This window comes from Salvelinus alpinus, chromosome 10, assembly GCF_045679555.1.
Source record: "Salvelinus alpinus chromosome 10, SLU_Salpinus.1, whole genome shotgun sequence".
In the NCBI taxonomy this organism is placed as follows: Eukaryota; Metazoa; Chordata; class Actinopteri; order Salmoniformes; family Salmonidae; genus Salvelinus; species Salvelinus alpinus.
The window spans coordinates 45,614,296-45,633,573 of record NC_092095.1 but is presented as its reverse complement, the minus strand read 5'-3'; positions in this window follow the sequence as shown (position 1 = coordinate 45,633,573).

The window sequence follows — 19,278 nt, the reverse complement described above, 5'->3', positions numbered from 1 at the left end:
AAACTACCTGCCCTCCAGGACACCTACACCACCCGATGTCACAGGAAGGCCATAAAGATCATCAAGGACAACAACCACCCAAGCCACTGCCTGTTCACCCCGCTATCATCCAGAAGGCGAGGTCAGTACAGGTGCATCAAAGCAGGGACCGAGAGACTGAAAAACAGCTTCTATCTCAAGGCCATCAGACTGTTAAACAGCCACCACTAACATTTAGCGGCCGCTGCCAACATACTGACTCAACTCCAGCCACTTTAATAATGGGAATTGATGGAAATTATGTAAAAATGTACCACTAGCCACTTTAAACAATGCCACTTAATATAATGTTTACATACCCTACATTACTCATCTCATATGTATATACTGTACTCTATACCATCTACTGCATCTTGCCTATGCCGTTCTGTACCATCACTCATTCATATATCTTTATGTACATATTCTTTATCCCTTTACACTTGTGTGTATAAGGTAGTAGTTGTGGAATTGTTAGGTTAGATTACTTGTTGGTTATTACTGCATTGTCGGAACTAGAAGCACAAGCATTTCGCTACACTCGCATTAACATCTGCTAACCATGTGTATGTGACAAATACAATTTGATTTGATTTCTTCATGAAACTAATCTCAGGCAGAGGTCGCCCCTCGTTTTTAATTTGCACCTTTTCCCTGTACCCCAGAGAATGAAAGGGGTTCTTCAACAAAAAGTCTACAACATTTTCAGTAGCGTTAGTCATTCTGGCGTAGAAAACTGCTCGCTCACGCTGCTAACTAGCTAGCTAGCTTCTGCTACTTGCTACTGAAGATAGTTTAATTTTTTTTAATTTGCCTTGCTAACTGGACACAAAACAACATTTCTAAAACCAAGAAAACAATTTATAATTATACCCCTTCCATCTCCTGCAATTTGAAAAAACTGATTTGAATTGAATAATATCACAAAAATGCTCAATTATCACTCTTCACTCTTCATCTTTATCCAACAATGTCACCAAGCGTCTCAACACATAGAACCCACAATCACAGTACAACACAGTTGGTTCATTCTCTGATCCTAATTTTATTATTGGATGGGCAAGATGTCAGTTCATACTGCAAAAGCTTTGATTGGTTGGAGGACGTCCTCTGGAAGTGGTTACCGTGTATGTCTATGAAATGGGTGAGGCCTACGAGCCTCCTAGGTTTTGTATTGAAGTCAATGTGGCCACCAGAGGAGGACGGAAGCTAGCTGTCCTCCGGCTACACCATGGTGCTACTCCAGACAGTGCTGTTGAAGTTACAGTAGACCTTCATTGAAAAACAGTGTATTTTAATCAATTATTTGATGACATATGAATATATTTAGTATATTTGTATCTATTTTTATTTTTATGAAATTTCCCTGAGGAGGATGGTCCTCCCCTTCCTCCTCTGAGGAGCCTCCACTGATGTACAACATGTCAGCCATATCTCGGGGTGAGGGAGAGGACAGTGGGGACGTCTATTCCATAATCGTCCTATTGTCTCACTTTCAGGGTGAGCCTGCACTGTCATAGGAGACTTTTAAACCTCGGTTTGACGACAGCTTAATAACGTTGTCCTCATTAACACTGTTGGCCGGCTGTGTGTGTGTGTGTGTGTGTACAGTGCCTTCAGAAAGTATTCACACCCCTTGACTTGTTCCATATTTTGTTGTGTTACAAAGAGAAATTAAAATGGATTTCATTGACTTTTATTGTCAACAATCTATACAAAATGTATAGATTCATATAATGTCAAAGTGAAAGATAATGGAAAATAAAACACTAATATATTTTGATCAGATAAGTATTCAACCCCCTTTTTACAATGTTTCAAGCTCTGTCAAATTGATTGTTGATCATTACTAGACAGCCATTTTCAAGTCTTGCCATAGATTTTCAAGCCGATTTAAGTCAACACTAACTACTGTAGGCCACTCAGGAACATTCAATGTCTTCATAAGTAACTTCAGTGTATATTAGGCCTTGCGTTTTAGGTTATTGTCCTGCTGAAAGGTGGATTTGTCTCCCATTGTGTGTTGAAAAGCAGACTGAACAAGTTTTTCCTACAGGACTTTGTCTGTGCTTAGCTCCATTACTTTTCTTTTTATCCTAAAAAACTCCCTAGTCCTTGCCGATGACAAGTTTTCTCCTATCATAGCCATTTAATTCGGTAACTGGTTTAAAATCACCATGGCATCATGAAATCATGAAATCCATGAGCAGTTTCCATCCTCTTCAACAACTGAGTTAGGAAGGACGCCTGTATATTTGTAGTGACTGGATGTGTTGATACACCATCCAAAGTGTAATGAATAACTTTAGCATGATCAAAGGGATATTCAATGTCTGTTTTTTTTTTACAAATAGGTGCCCTTCTTTGTGATGCATTGGAAAACCTCCCTAGTCTTTGTCGTTGAATCTGTGTTTGAAATTCACTGCAATTGTATCTGTGGGGTACAGAGATGGGGTAGTCTTTCAAAAATCACCATTATTCTACACAGAGTTAGTCCATGCAACTTATTATTTGACTTATATGACTTGTTAAGCACATTTTTACTCCTGAAGTTATTTAGGCTTGGCATAACAAAGGGGCTGAATATTTACATTTCAGCTATTTTTATTAATTTGTAAAAATGTCTAAAAATATAATTCCACTTTGACATTCTGGGGTATTGTGTGTAGATCTGTGACACAAAATCCAATTCTAATCCATTTTAAACTCAGGCTGTAACACAAACTGTGGAAAAAGTTTAGGGGCGTTAATATTCCCGCTCAGCCCAGTCAAAACTGTTCGCTGCTCTGGCACCCCAATGGTGGAACAAACTCCCTCACGACGCCAGGTCAGCGGAGTCAATCACCACCTTCCGGAGACACCTGAAACCCCACCTCTTTAAGGAATACCTAGGATAGGATAAAGTAATCCTTCTAACCCCCCCCCCCCCTTAAAAGAGTTAGATGCACTATTGTAAAGTGGTTGTTCCACTGGATATCATAAGGTGAATGCACCAATTTGTAAGTCGCTCTGGATAAGAGCGTCTGCTAAATGACTTAAATGTAAATGTAAATACTTTCTGAAGTCACTGTATATGTATCTGTCTGTGTGTGTGTGTGTGTGTGTGTGTGTGTGTGTGTGTGTGTGTGTGTGTGTGTGTGTGTGTGTTTATTTGTGCATGGAGACATTTGATGGGACCTATAATGTTGAGCTGCATGGGATAGAGACTTAGATTGGAATAGTTTTGAAATCACTGTATAGTGTTCACACAGTTTTCTTTCTCGGGTAGGCTACAGTGTATTTTTTGCGATGTTTTAATTTTATTTTGATTTAACTAGGCAAGTCAGTTAAGAACAAATTCTTATTTATAATTACGGCCTACCCTGGCCAAACCCTGACCTGGACGATGCTGGGCAAATTGTGCGCTGCCGATTGGATGTAATCAGGACCCTTTCAAAATACACGTTTCCATCACTGACCACTGCTGGCAGTTCTAAAAAAGGGGTTAGTCCTAAGTAGAACTAAGTAAAGCCTTACGCTAACTCCTTCAAACTGTCGCAGGGTCCAATTTACAATGGATGAACATTACAGTTTATTAAATGTGAATTTTGTACGTCACAAATTCGCAGACACCTAGTCAGAGAGTAAAGTACAGTATTACTTAATTGATCCCAAGTTTGGAAATTATTTTATTACATTTACATTTAAGTCATTTAGCAGACGCTCTTATCCAGAGCGACTTACAAGTCTTTATCACTCTTTTATCAAATTTTATAAATTTTATCACTCGGCATCATCAATAAATTACAAGGACAACATAAATATCAATGACAAACACATGATAAAAAAAACACATAATAAAACACAGATGAACCAACCATACCAACCAAATGTACATAGAAAAGTAGGTTACAGATCTGTCATTCTTATTGAAAGCAAGTCTAAGATGTCGTAGATCTGATCTACATGTGCTATTTCTATGTGTCTTTTACTTTCAGGTTTGGACACTAGCTTCAAACAGCTGAAAATACAATATTGTTGGTTATAGAAAATATATTTCACAGCGGTTTAGATGGTACAATGATTCTCTACACTATTCTACTTGCTTTTTTGTCACATAAACTGAAATTAGGCGAACTATTAGAATTTTAGCAACTAGGAAATGGCGGAGTGATTTCTGCATATTGCATCTCTACGACACTCCCAATTTCCCTCTTAATCTCATTAGTTCATAAATCCTCCTTTAACGATGCAGATGAGCTGTCCTTTCCCAGTTGGCAAATCCACAACAATCCATCTCCCATTAACACAGAGCTAGCATTACAAGCAATATGGAACTACAAATGGAGATGAACAGGATTGGCTGTCCATTGGCCATGATAATGTGTGTCTAATAGCTTTCAGCTTTTTTATGACCATAACGTCTATCCACTGGGCACAGACATCAATTCAACGTCTATTCCCACGTTGGTGCAACGTAATTTAATTACAATAATGTGGAAACGACATTGATTCAACCAGTATGTGCCATGTGGGTATTTTCTACCTGTGTGGTACATGTGTGAAGTTCTGACAAAAGCTGTCACCTCCTTCTTCCTGTTCATAGAATAATGCATTCTGGGATCTAACGCTCCTCACAGTTTGGTTTGTATTAATACATTCAAACTGAATGGTCATTGGGCCACTGTGTTTAGAATTATTCACACTTAAAAGCAATTATGCTTAATTTCTCTCCCTTCATTCAGGTTCGGACTCTGATAAAAAAATAAAAGAGGGAAAAGAAGAGAGAGTCTAAAGCAGGCTAATTACTTCCCAGGGTTTGAACCTGTTGACTCCCATTAAAGCTAAGCCGGGGTGCAAATTGAGGTCGGGTATCAGAGAGAAGAAGGCGGCCGCCCTGTCACTTCACTCTATGGGGTTTATATGATGGCTGGTCGAGAGGGTTAGGCGGGTGAGGAGATGGTGGAGGTGGAAGGCCAGGAGTGGATGTAGAGGCTACTTTAGTCATTCCTACACTATAGATGTGACTTGTTTTTATATGTCATCTGTTCAAGAGGGTGAGGAGATGGTGGAGGTAGAAGGCACGGGAATTTGGGAAAGTTTCCAGAATTTTTAAACCCTACTTCTGAGATAATTGTGAGTCTGACAATAGGGTGTAAGCTTGTGTCTTGACAACAAATGGGTTACCCTTGTCCTCATATACTTCCAATAAGATAATGAAGATAAACTTTATCACAAAAAACAATATATCTTCACAATTTCTCTTTGTCCTTTTCTCTCTTGCTTTAAAGCGACAATATATAACTTTTTGAGATACCGACCAGATTTACATAGAAAAGTAGGTTACAGATCTGTCATTCTTATTGAAAGCAAGTCTAAGATGTCATAGATCTGATCTACGTGTGCTATTTCTATGCTTCCCATTCTTAAGTTTAGTTTTTAGTCTTTTACATTCAGGTTTGGACACTAGCTTCATACAGCTGACAATACAATATTGTTGGTTATGGAAAATATATTTCACAACGGTTTAGATGGTACAATGATTCTCTACACTATACTACTTGCTTTTTGTCACATAAACTGAAATTAGGCAGACTATTAGAATTTTAGCAACCAGGAAATGGCGGAGCGATTTCTCCATAGTGCATCTCTATGACAATCCCTCTTAATCTCATTAGTTCTTAAATCCTCCTTTAACTATGCAGAGGAGATGTCCTTTCCCATTTCACAAATCCTCAACAATCCATCTCCCATTAACACAGAGCTAGCATTACAAGCAATATGGAACTACAAATGGAGATGAACAGATGGCTGTCCTCATAATGCATGTCCAATTAATGCACATGCAGAAGTGTGAATTGTTTTTATAGTGAATCATTCCTCTACCTGTGTTCTGGTGGAGTTGTAATGGAGGTGGTACTGTAATAACTAGGCTTTAGCTCAGTGGGCTAACACAGACTTGTGGTGGGCACATTACCCGGATTCGACCCTGGCCAGTCACAGAGAAATGGTTTGGGGTCACCAAAAGCTAATGATTCCTACTTGAGTTTTCCATTTTCTATGTGTTGTATTTCTTTGTGTTTGGCCGGGTGTGGTTCTCAATCAGAGGCAGCTGTCTATCGTTGTCTCTGATTGAGAATCATACTTAGGCAGCTTTTTCCCACCTGTGTTTTGTGGGTAGTTGTTTTCTGTTTTGTGTCTGCACCAGACAGAACTGTTTCGTGTTGTTCCATTTTGTTATTTTGTCTCAGTGTTCAGTTTAAATAAATAATCATGAACACTTACCACGCTGCGCTTTGGTCCGATCCTTCTCATTCCGACGACGAATGTTACAAATAGTTCCTATAGCACAAACAATTTGCCATGAAGCTCAAACACCTTTGAATCTCTGAACCCGTGAAGTGATCCTATTGGTTAGCACTTAATTGGGAATGATAGACAGGGTTTAAGGCTGGACTGGATGGATGAGGAAACACACTGCACCTGGCCTATGTATTATGCATAGTGATATCTCCCTGAAGCATGCTTTAGTCTCCCTACTAATTGCTCTGTGTGGTGAGGGAGGGGGAGAAAGAGAGTGACTGGGAGAAAGAAAAATATAATCGCCCATCTGTTGTCAAGGTCACTTGCAAACATTACAAATACATTTATCATGACTAAAAATCAGCTCAATCCAGGGTACGAATTGAATTGTCATATTTTTATCGACAATGATTTTATTCACTGGTAATTGATGCGATGTCATAGAAGATGCCTCAGAATTGTGACAATGTGACTTTACAAGTACAGTAGTTAGTAGAAAAATTCAAGCATTCAAGTGTATGCAATCCATTTTTGGCACAATGGAACCGTAACTTGAACATGGACTTTCCATTTCTGAAACCTTGAGTCTTATCTTACACGACACTTAACTAGTAAGCTACAAGTGTAAGCAATTGACTGTTGGCATAATGGTTATGTTTTATAGTCACTTGAATTTTATAGTACTGTATGTAATTTCCATTTCTCAGACCTTGAGCCTTATTCAGTTATTACAACCATATTCTTCCAAGCTTCTCACACAATACGTATACTTATTCTGTAAGGATGAGGTTGGATTCATATCATCAATGAAAAAATATATTTAACTTCATATACGCTCAAGTATTGTTGTTATAGTGGACAGGAAATCTTGTTTAAGTCTTTGGGCTACATATGTGAAAGCAAATAGCAATGAGCTCTGAGTACACTCACCATATCATTTTAAATTGATATGAGGTAAATATATAAATATATAAATTGATTTAAGGTAAATTCAGAACACTCCAACTCGTGATTGGATGCCACACATCATGCAGTTTTAAAATAATGATCTCCTTTACATGCACATTGTTAAAGTGCTTTATTGCATGAGAAAAATGTTGCCCTTTAGCTCTGAAGAAAGAATGGATGAAAAGAAGGAAAGATGGGTGCCCATGTGTCACAGGCAGGCAACACAGAGAGACTGATTGGAAGCAATGATAGGTAATGACAGTTCACTGGGTGTCATCCTCTGCCAGCAGGCCGCCCAAGACAAAGTGACCTCCAATTTTCTCTGATTGTTTCGAGAAAGAACAGATATCTGTAGACAAAGGTTTTACGCACACACATGCACATACACACAAAAACACAGGCACACAAATGCATGTGCACACACCCACACAAACCAATATAAAATCACACACACAGGCACACACACAAGCGCATTCCATCTCTATCTCACACACACACACGCCTGAACGGAATGCACCCTGTTTCGTTAACAACACGTACAAGTATGATCAAAACCTGCTAACTTACTGTACACATTTGATGGCACCCGAAGAGGATGGCTGACGTTTTACATGCTCCTAACCAACTGTGCATATTTTCTTTTTTTTTTGTGTTGTTTGTAACTTATTTTTTTACTTATTTTGTACATAATGTTGCTGCTACCATCTCTTATGACCGAAAAAACCCCTTCGACATCAGAACAGCGATTACTCGCCACGAACTGGAAGAAGCTTTTTCCTTTAACGAGACAGACAGGCCCAAATCCCCGTCATTTGCGTGAAGAAAAGACGGAGGAAAAGAGGGAGCAGATCGGGCTGCCTTCTGAGAATCCGTAGGCAAGCGAGTAAACTCCGTTTGCCATCCATTCTACTTGCTAACATGCACATATGGGAAAATAAAGTTGATGACCTAAGATTACGATTATCCTACCAACGGGACATTAAAAACCGAGTTGTGGCTGAACGACAACACGGATAATATAGAGCTGGCGGGATTTTCCATGCACCGGCAGAACAGAGAAAAAGCTACGTCTAGTAAGACGAGGGTGGGGTTGTGTGTCTTTTTGTCAATAACAGCTGGTGCACAATGTCTAATATTAAAGAAGTCTTGAGGTATTGCTCGCCTGAGGTAGAGTACTTTGTCACACCCTGATCTGTTTCACCTGTCCTGGCTATTGCCTCCACCCCCTCCAGGTGTTGCTTGTTTTCCCTAGTGTATTTATCCCTGTGTTTCCTGTCTATCTGTGCCAGTTTGTCTTGTATGTTTCCAAGTCAACCAGCGTTTTTCCTGTTCTCCTGCTTTTTGCATTCTTCTTTTTCTAGTCCTCCCGGTTTTGACCGTTGCCTGCTTCTGGACTTTGTACCCGCCTGCCTGACCATTCTGCCTGCCTTGACCACGAGCTTGTCTGCCACTCTGTACTTCCTGCACTCTGATCTGGTTTTGACCTCTTTGCCTGTCCACGACCATTCTCTTGCCTACCCCTTTGGATTAATAAACATTGTAAGACTCCAACCATCTGCCTCCTGTGTCTGCATCTGGGTCTCGCCGTGTGCCTTGATAAGCTGTAGACCACACTATCTACCAAGAGTGTTCTCATCTATATTAATCGTAGCTGTCTATTTACCACCACAGAGCGATGCTGGCACAAAGACCGCACTCAACCAACTCTATAAGGCAATAAGAAAACAAGAAAATGCTCATCCAGAAGCGGCGGTTCAAGTAGACGATGACTTTAATGCAGGTGAACTTAAATCAGTTTTACCAAATTTTTTTTTTTTTAGTTTTTTTTTTTTTTTGGGAAAAAAATTCGAAACCACCTTTACTCCACACATAGAGATGCATACAAAGCTTTCCCTCGCCCTTCATTTGACAAACCTGACCATAATTCTATCCTCCTGATTCCTGCTTACAAGCAAAAACTAAAGCAGGAGGTACCAGTGACTCGCTCAATACGGAAGTGGTCCGATGATGCGGATGCTATGCTACAGGACTGTTTTGCTAGCATGACTGGAATATGTTCCGGGATTCATCCAATGGCATTGAGGAGTATACCACCTCAGTCATCGGCTTCCTCAATAAGTGCATTGACGACGTCGTCCCCACAGTGATCATACGTACATATCCCAACCAGTAGCCATGGATTACAGGCAACATTCGCGTCAAGCTAAAGGCTAGAGCTGCCGCTTCAAGGAGCGGGACACTAGCCCGGACGCTAATAAGAAATCCCGTTATGCCCTCAGACGAACCATCAAACAAGCAACACATCAATACAGGATTAAGATAGAATCCTACTCCACCGGTTCTGACGCTCGTTGGATGTGGCAGGGCTTGAAACCTATTATGGACTACAAAGGGGAACCCAGATGCGAGCTGCCCAGTGACGTGAGCCTTTTGCGAAATGCCTTTTATGCTCGCTTCGAGGCAAGCAACACTGAAGCATGCACGAGAGCACCATCTGTTCTGGATGACTGTGTGATAACGCTCTCGTAGCCGATGTGAGCAAGACCTTTAAACAGGTCAACATTCACAAAGCTGCGGGGCCAGATGGATTACCAGGATGTGTACTCAAAGCATGCGCCGACCAACTGGCAAGTGTCTTCACTGACATTTTCAACCTCTCCCTGACCGAGTCTGTAATACCTACATGTTTCAAGCAGACCACCATAGTCCCTGTGCCCAAGGAAGCGAAGGTAACCTGCCTAAATGATGACCGCGCGTAGCACTCACGTCGGTAGCCATGAAGTGCTTTGAAAGGCTGGTCATGGCTCACATCAACAGCATCCTCCTGGATACCCTAGACCCACTCCAATTTGCATACCGCCCCAACAGATCCACAGATGACTCAATCGCTATCGCACTCCACACTACCCTTTCCCAACTGGACAAAAGGAACACCTATGTGAGAATGCTATTCATTGACTACAGCTCAGTGTTCAACACCATAGTGCCCATGAAGCTCATCACTAAGCTAAGGGCCCTGGGACTAAACACCTCCCTCTGCAACTTGATCCTGGACTTCCGGACTGGCCGCCCCCAGGTGGTAATCGTAGGCAACAACACATCGGCAATGCTGATCCTCAACACTGGTGCCCCTCAGGGGTGTGTACTTAGTCCCCTCCTGTACTCCCTGTTCACCCACGACTGCGTGGCCAAATACAACTCCAACACCATCATTAAGTTTGCTGACAACACAACAGTGGTAGGCCTGATCACCGACAATGATGAGACAGCCTATAGGGAGGAGGTCAGAGACCTGACCATGTGGTGCAAGGACAACAACCTCTTCCTCAATGTGATCAAGACAAAGAAGCTGGTCATGGACTACAGGAAAATGTGGGCAGAACAGGCGCGGCTGTAGTGGAGCGGGTCTTTCAAGTTCCTTGGTGTCCACATCCCCAACGAACTGTCATGGTCCAAACACGCCAAGACAGTCGTGAAGAGGGCACAAAAAACCTTTTCCCCCTCAGGAGACGGAAAAGATATAGCATGGGACCCCAGATCTTTAAAAGGTTTTACAGCTGCACCATCAAGAGCATCCTGACATGTTGCATTACCGCCTGGTATGGCAACTGCTCGGCATCTGACCATAAGGCGCTACAGAGGGTAGTGTGTACGGCCCAGTACATCACTGGAGCCAAGCTTCCTGCCATCCAGGACCTACACTACCATTCACAAGTTTGTGGTCACTTAGAAATGTCCTTGTTTTTGAAAGAAAAGCAATTTTTCTGTCCATTTAAAATAACATCAAATTGATCAGAAATACAGTTTATACATTGTTAATGTTGTAAATGACTATTGTAGCTTGAAATGGCAGAATTTTTACTGGAATATCTACATAGGCGTACAAATTCCCATTATCAGTAACCATCACTCCTGTGTTCCAATGGCACGTTGTGCTAGCTAATCCAAGTTTATAATTTTAACTTTTACTTGGTACTCATCCCGGATCCGGGAGCACCCCCCACAGTAAAAAAGCTGACTAGCATAGCCTAGCATAGCGTCACCAGTAAATACAAGCATCTAAATATCATTAAATCACAAGTCCAAGACACCAGATGAAAGATACAGATCTTGTGAATCCAGCCATCATTTCTGATTTTTAAAATGTTTTACAGGGAAGACACAATATGTAAATCTATTAGCTAACCACGTTAGCAAAAGACACCACTTTTTTTACTCCACCAGTTTTTTACTCCATCAGTAGCTATCACTAATTCGACTAAATAAAGATATATATAGCCACTAACCAAGAAACAACTTCATAAGATGACAGTCTGATAACATATTTATGGTATAGGATATGTTTTTTTAGAAAAATTTGCATTTTTCAGGTATAAATCACAGTTGTACATTGCAGCTGCAATCTGAAATAGCGTTGGAAGCAGCCGGAATAATTACAGAGACCGACGTCAATTACCAAAATACTCATCCTAAAACATTTCTGAAAAATATACAGCCTACAGCAATCGAAAGACACAGATCTTGTGAATCCAGACAATATTTCAGATTTTCTAAGTGTTTTACAGCGAAAACACAATATATCGTTATATTAGCATACCACATGAGCTAACATCACACCAGCATTAAATCAAGGCAAAGGGGGCGATAACGTTATCGCCACCAAAATATATTAATTTTTTCACTAACCTTCTCAGAATTCTTCAGATGACAGTCCTGTAACATATTACACAATGCATATAGAGTTTGTTCGAAAATGTGCATATTTAGCATCACAAATCGTGGTTATGCAATGTAATCTGTCAAAACATGGCATGCATTCGGGCCGGCGCCATCTTGGAAAGGCACCTATGTTTACGATTATTTATCGATTAGATTGACTAAAAAAATACAGGTTGGACAGCTAATGAAAGATGCATTGGTTATTAATGCAACCACTGATTTAGATTTTTACAATTTACGTTACTAGACATACATTGTGAGTTACAGCCAGACTAGTGCCGCAAAAAATGGCTGACAACTGCGTTTACATTTTTCCACATAAATACGGAATAAAATCATAAATAACTCTTACTTTTGGACGAGCTTCCATCAGTATCTTGGGCAATGTGTCCTTTGTCCAAAAGAATCGTTGCTTTGTTGTAAAACGACCTCCTCAACTCCTCAACAACAGCTAACGATAGCTACACGGCACACACATGCCCAAATCCTCAAACGCAATACTAAGGAAATTCAGAAAAATAGCAATATACTCGCATAAACTGATATAAATCGGTTTCAAATAACTTCGTTATGATGTTTCTAACACCTATATCGAATTAAATCACAGACGGATATATCTTTTGATCAATAACGAGAGCTTTTGAGCATGCGATTCTGATGTCCTCCCTTGCGTCCTGGCAAGCGTCGAAAAGAAGGGTCATCTCACTCCATTCCCTTTTTAAAACTCTGACAAACACGTAGAGACACCATTCCACTTCTCATTGGTTACTGACATCCAGGGGAAGGCGGGTGCAGTTCATGTCAAGCCATCGGGCACACACAGAGTTTTAAACTGATCCGAGATCAGAGACTATTTTTCAGAGCTTCGCATGTCCTGTCATGAGTTTCGCTGTAGAAAGAGTTCTGGTTCACCCACAGACATAATTCAAACGGTTTTAGAAACTAGAGATTATTTTCTATCCAATAGTAATAATAATATGCATATTGTACGAGCAAGAATTGAGTACGAGGCAGTTTAATTTGGAAATGTAAAAAAAATAATAATGCTAACAGCTCCCCCTATTGACAAAAGGTTAATTAAAAGGCTAATTGATCATTAGAAAACCCTTTTTCAATTATGTTAGCACAGCTGAAAACTGTCGTCCTGAATAAAGAAGCAATAAAACTGGCCTTCTTTAGACTGTTGAGTATCTGGAGCATCAGCATTTGTGGGTTCGATTACAGGCTCAAAATGGCCAGAAACAAAGACCTTTCTTCTGAAACTCGTCAGTCTATTATTGTTCTGAGAAATGAAGGTTACTCCATGCGAGAAATTGCCAATAAACTGAAGATCTCATTCAACGCTGTGTACTACTCCCTTCACATAACAGCGCAAACTGGCTCTAACTGGAATAGAAAGAGGAGTAGGAGGCCCCGGTGCACAACTGAGCAAGAGGACAAGTACATTAGAGTGTCTAGTTTGAGAAACATACACCTCACAAGTCCTCAACTGGCAGCTTCATTAAATAGTACCCGCAAAACACCAGTCTCAACGTCAACAGTGAAGAGGCAACTCCAGGATACTGTCCAGTGTCTGTGTTCTTTTGCCCATCTTAATCTTTTATTTTTATTGACCAGGCTGAGAAATTACTTTTTATTTGCAACTCTGCCTAGAAGGCCAGCATCCCGGAAACACCTCTTCACTGTTGATGTTGAGACTGGTGTTAAGCGGGTAATTGATCAATTCTGAGGACTCAATTCTGTATGACAATCAGTGCAATTCACTAATTAAGCAGCATAACAATATAAGCAACATCAATATGAAATCAACATGCATTTTCAAAGCAGGGATGTGCGTGCATCATTGCATTCCCTAAGCTAGGATAATGCTTATTAATTTAAAACCATGAAAATCTATATGAAATCAACATGCATTTGCAATGCAATAATGTGCATTCAACATGACATTCCCTGAGCTAACACATGGAGATAGACAGAATCAGAATGAATTCACACATTTTGCTTCCTACCTAGTAAATGTCTACAGACTCATTGGTACAAAACACAATTCAAATGCACCAAAGGGGTAAACAGAGGTCAAAGCATTAGGCTTGTTGTCATTAAATTGTAGCTAAACACTAACACACTGGCTAGATAGCTAGAATACTAGAGCCAGGTAGCAGTACCCTGCACAGGTGAACCAAAATGTTCTATTTTCTGACTCAACTAAAACACACATGTTTGAGTTGTGAGGTGATTTGCTGAAGGCAGTACTGCACGCCGCACTTTGAAAACAGTTTATAGCATTGAAAGCTAAGATTCTCCACTCGTATGTTCTGTCAATCCTACCTGATTTAAAAAAAATACGTTTTGTGTCTGTGGTGAAATAGATGCGTAATTCAGTGAAATGCCCGGCTTTCCTTTTGCCTGCCAGACTAGTCAGCTAAATTGTGAGACAATTCACTCACTTCGTTACTAGCTAACAAGCTACCTGCTGTCATCAAAACACACACACACGTCGACTCACAAAACACAAAACAATCTCAAAATGCGGACAAACGCAATAAAAGACACTAAAACAATATTTGGTTAAATCTATCTTATTTATTCAAATCTATCTGAATATCTATCTCTTCCCACACAAGTTGTTTCGCTGCCAGATCACATTAGTCTCTCTCTGTCGCTCAAACATTGCAGGGTGCTGCCACTACTGCAGTGTGTCACTGCTGTGTGAATAACTCGATTGGCTAGTACTGCTGTTTGTAAGAAATGGAGCGGTCTATGTTGATTCTGTTGTAACGATTGCCCCTTTTCACCCTCCCTCCTCCTCTCCATCAGGGCCGGCTGTCATTTTGTCTCCGTAGTGCCTCTGCTAAGGATTTCAGAGATGGAAAAAATTTATAATCTTAAACTAACAAGTTTTTGCCCTTTTCTCTAACAAGAGGTATGCCTTACACCTACTTTCCCCCCTCAATTGGAGCACTGCCAATAGTTGAAGAGAGATACCACACCTGTCTGAGTGCATTGTGTCTCTTGCAATCTTCTAGTGATGGTGCCATCTTCTAGAATGTTGTTAAAGGAATTTAATTCCTATATGTTTATCAACCAATTCAATTAAAACACTCTGCCCATACATAAGAATTTGTAAGATACTTATCAGCATTAAATGGACAGAAACCAGTCTCAAAATCAATCAATCAATAGCATTTATTCTCGAGAGTACTGACCATAGTACAATTTACATCAGGTTATATAATAATAATGATGTCATAGGTTTAAAAATTTTCTTCCTCCTCTCGGATACAATGGCAGTACAGTTAGCGTTCTTATTTTGTCTGCCACCTGTTAGACAATCTGCAACCAACCCAAGGTCTCTCCACTCCCTGGTTAGAGACGGAATTTCCTGTAAGGAACACATCATTCCAGCCTGTCTGAAGATAACTCCATTCTTTCTAACAAGGAACACATTATATTCAACATTATGATTCATAGGTTCATTCATCCATACAGTAACATAGTAGTATTCTGTTTAGTTATAATTCTAAGTCAAATGTATACATATTTTAGTCATTTATTCATAAAAATCCCGTAACAAATGTGTTTGCTTTCCCTTTCCTCTCCCTTGTCCTTAGCTCTGTAACCTTTCAGGCTATTATCGCTACAACCAGTACAGAGATGTCATAAGATGTCATTGTAAGTTACAATTTGTAACTCATTTTGCCTACTGGGACCATTGACTTTATTTGTTGAATGTTCTTCTTGTTTTACACCACAGAGGGCAAAGAGAGCTCAAAGACCAATGACCAGAGACCAAAATGTCCCAGTGTACTGGCTGTTCAGAGTGTGTGACAGGTCAGATATATTCGTTCCATGGTTGCTGTGGAGCCTAGTGGCAGCCTTGGTAGTTAATTCCTGCATATTTTAGTTTTTTATGTGCATTGTCTTTATCAACATTTCGTTTTTTTTTAATAACTATTCAAGTATCAGTACAGCGATCTAGTTTTTTATATCAACAACATTGAATTGGTTTGGATATTTTACTTCTTATCCAATCAACTAGCTAGTTGTTTGGATTTGAAATACCAGCCTAGATTTTGCTAGATCATCTCCTTTCCTGGAGCCAAGGACCAATATGTTTTCTTGCGTGCAGTTTTCTGTACATTGCATTGTACATCAACTGCTGGATGACAGGTTCTCAATTAGAGGCCTTTTTGCTGCATTTTTGCTGCTTTTGATGTGCATCTCATCTGTGGAAACCATGGGAACAAAAGATGCAACTAGACACTGGTACACAAGAGAGAGCCGGCTTCATCATAGGCATCAATACAACTCTCCATCAGGACTGGAGAAGATGTTGGACATATTCAAGCCACACCAGCAAGCCCGTGTTTGATTAGGACAGCCCAGGAAGCGAGGGATAAGAGAGGGAGTGAGGCTGAGGCTCAAGAGGCTCGCTGGCACATGTCATCAACTCTGGCAGGTGCTAGGTGGAGGGGGGGTGGTCACTCCACCATCAGAGATGGAGGCCAAATGCTGCATGGGGATGGACAGAGCTGAACCCTTTGTGGGACAGCAGACAGAGGACCAGTCAATTCAGTTTGCAGCCTTGGTTAAGAGGAGAACACGGGGCAAACTGCTACACTTTAAGTCAAGTCGAGACAGGCAGAGAACAGAGGGGTCTGAGAGTGCAGATCTGGGGTCTTCCTTTAGGGTAAGCGGTATTTACTTTTAACATCTAATACTGAACAAAAATATAAACGGAAACATGTAGAGTTCTGGTCCCATGTTTCATGAGCTGAAATAAAAGATCCACACATCCCTGTTTGTGAGCATTTCTCCTTTGCCAAGACAGTACCATTCATGACTCCGAAATTGAAATTCAAAACTATTAAAAAAGGTGGGGGGGCTGTGTATATGTGAGAACTGATAATGGATTTAATATCAGGGCTGATATACACTGAGTGTGCAAAACATTAAGGACACCAGTGGAGGCTGCTGAGGGGAGGACGGCTCATAATAATGGCTGGAATGGAGTCGATGGAAGGGTATCAACCATGTGGTTTCCATGTGGTTGATGCCATTCCATTGACTCCATTCCAGCCATTACTATGAGTTGTCCTCCCCTCAGCAGCCTCCACTGAAGGCCACCTTCTTAATATTGAGTTAAACCCCCCTTCTGCTCTCAGAACAGCCTCAGTTCGTCGGGACATGGACTCTACAAGGTGTTGAAAGAGTTCCACAGGGATGCTGGCCCATGTTGACTCCAATGCTTCCTACAGTTGTGTCAAGTTGGCTGGATGTCCTTTGGGTGGTGGACCATTCTTGATGCACACAGGAAACTGTTGAGTGTGAAAAACCCAGCAGCGTGCAAAAGGCACTTCAATATTTTGTCTTGCCTATCCACCCTCTGAATGGCATACATACACAATCAATGTCTCAATTGTCTTAAGGTTTAAAAATCCTTCTTTAACCTGTCTCCTCCCCTTCTTCTACACTGATCTATATATCTATCGATTTATCGATCGATCGATCTGTCTATCTATCTACAGTGCATTCAAGAAAGTATTCAGACCTCTGGACTTTTTCCACATTTTCTTACGTTACAGCCTTATCTATACACAATACCTCATAATGACAAAGCAAAAACAGGTTTTATATATTTTTCAAATGTATTAAAAATACAAAACTGAAATATAACATTTACATAAGTATGTAAATGTGCTCAGTACTTTGTTGAAGCACCTTTGGCAGCAATTTCAGCCTTGAGTCAAATCAAATTGTATTTGTCACATGCGGCCAATACAACAGGTGTAGACCTCACAGTGAAATGCTTAATTACAAGCCTTTAAGCAACAACGCAGTTTAAAAAAAATAAGTGTTAAGTAAAAAAGATAAGTAAAAAATAAAAATAACAAATTAAAGAGCAGCAGTAAAATAACAGTAGTGAGGCTATATACAGGGCGTACTGGTACAGAGTCAATGTGCAGGGGCACAGGTTAGTCGAGGTAATTTAGGTAATATGTACATGTAGGTAGAGTTAAAGTGACTATGCATAAATAATAAACAGAGAGTAGCAGCAGCGTAAAATAGGAGGAGGGAAAATGCAAATAATCTGTGTAGCCATTTGACTAGCTGTTCAGGAGTCTTATGGCTTGGGGGTAGAAGCTGTTAAGAAGCCTTTTGAACCTAGTCTGTCTGTCTGTCTCTATCTATTCAATTCAAGGGGCTTTATTGGCATGGGAAACATGTGTTAACATTGCCAAAGCAAGTGAGGTTGATAACATACAAAAGTGAAATAAACTAAACATTTACAGTAAACATTACACATACAGAAGTTTCAAAACAATAAAGACATTACAAATGTCATATTATGTATATATCCAGTGTTGTACCAATGTAGAAATGGTTAAAGTACACAAGGGAAAATAAATAAGCATAAATATGGGTTGTATTTACAATGGTGTTTGTTCTTCACTGGTTGCCCTTTTCTTGTGGCAACAGGTCACAAATCTTGCTGCTGTGATGGCACACTGTGGAATTTCATCCAGTAGATATGGGAGTTTATCAAAATTGGGTTTGTTTTCAAATTCTTTGTGGATCTGTGTAATCTGAGGGAAATATGTGTCTCTAATATGGTCATACATTGGGCAGGAGGTTAGGAAGTGCAGCTCAGTTTCCACCTCATTTTGTGGGCAGTGTGCACATAGCCTGTCTTCTCTTGAGAGCCATGTCTGCCTACGGCGGCCTTTCTCAATAGCAAGGCTATGCTCACTGAGTCTGTACATAGTCAAAGCTTTCCTTAAGTTTGGGTCAGTCACAGTGGTCAGGTATTCTGCCACTGTGTACTCTCTGTTTAGGGCCAAATAGCTTTCTAGTTTGCTCTGTTTTTTTGTTAATTCATTCCAATGTGTCAAGCAATTATCTTTTTGTTTTCTCGTGATTTGCTTGGGTCTAATTGTGCTGCTGTCCTGGGGATCTGTGAACAGAGCCCCAGGACCAGCTTGCTTAGGGGATTCTTCTCCAGGTTCATCTCTCTGTAGGTGATGGCTTTGTTATGGATGGTTTGGGAATCGCTTCCTTTTAGGTGGTTGTAGAATTGAACGTCTCTTTTCTGGATTTTGATAATTAGTGGGTATCGGCCTAATTCTGCTCTGCATGCATTATTTGGTGTTCTACGTTGTAAACAGGGGATATTTTTGCAGAATTCTGCATGAATTCTGCATGAGTCTCAATTTGGTGTTTGTCCCATTTTGTGAAATCTTGGTTGGTGAGCGGACCCCAGACCTCACAACCATAAGGGGCAATGGCTTCTATGACTAATTCAAATATTTT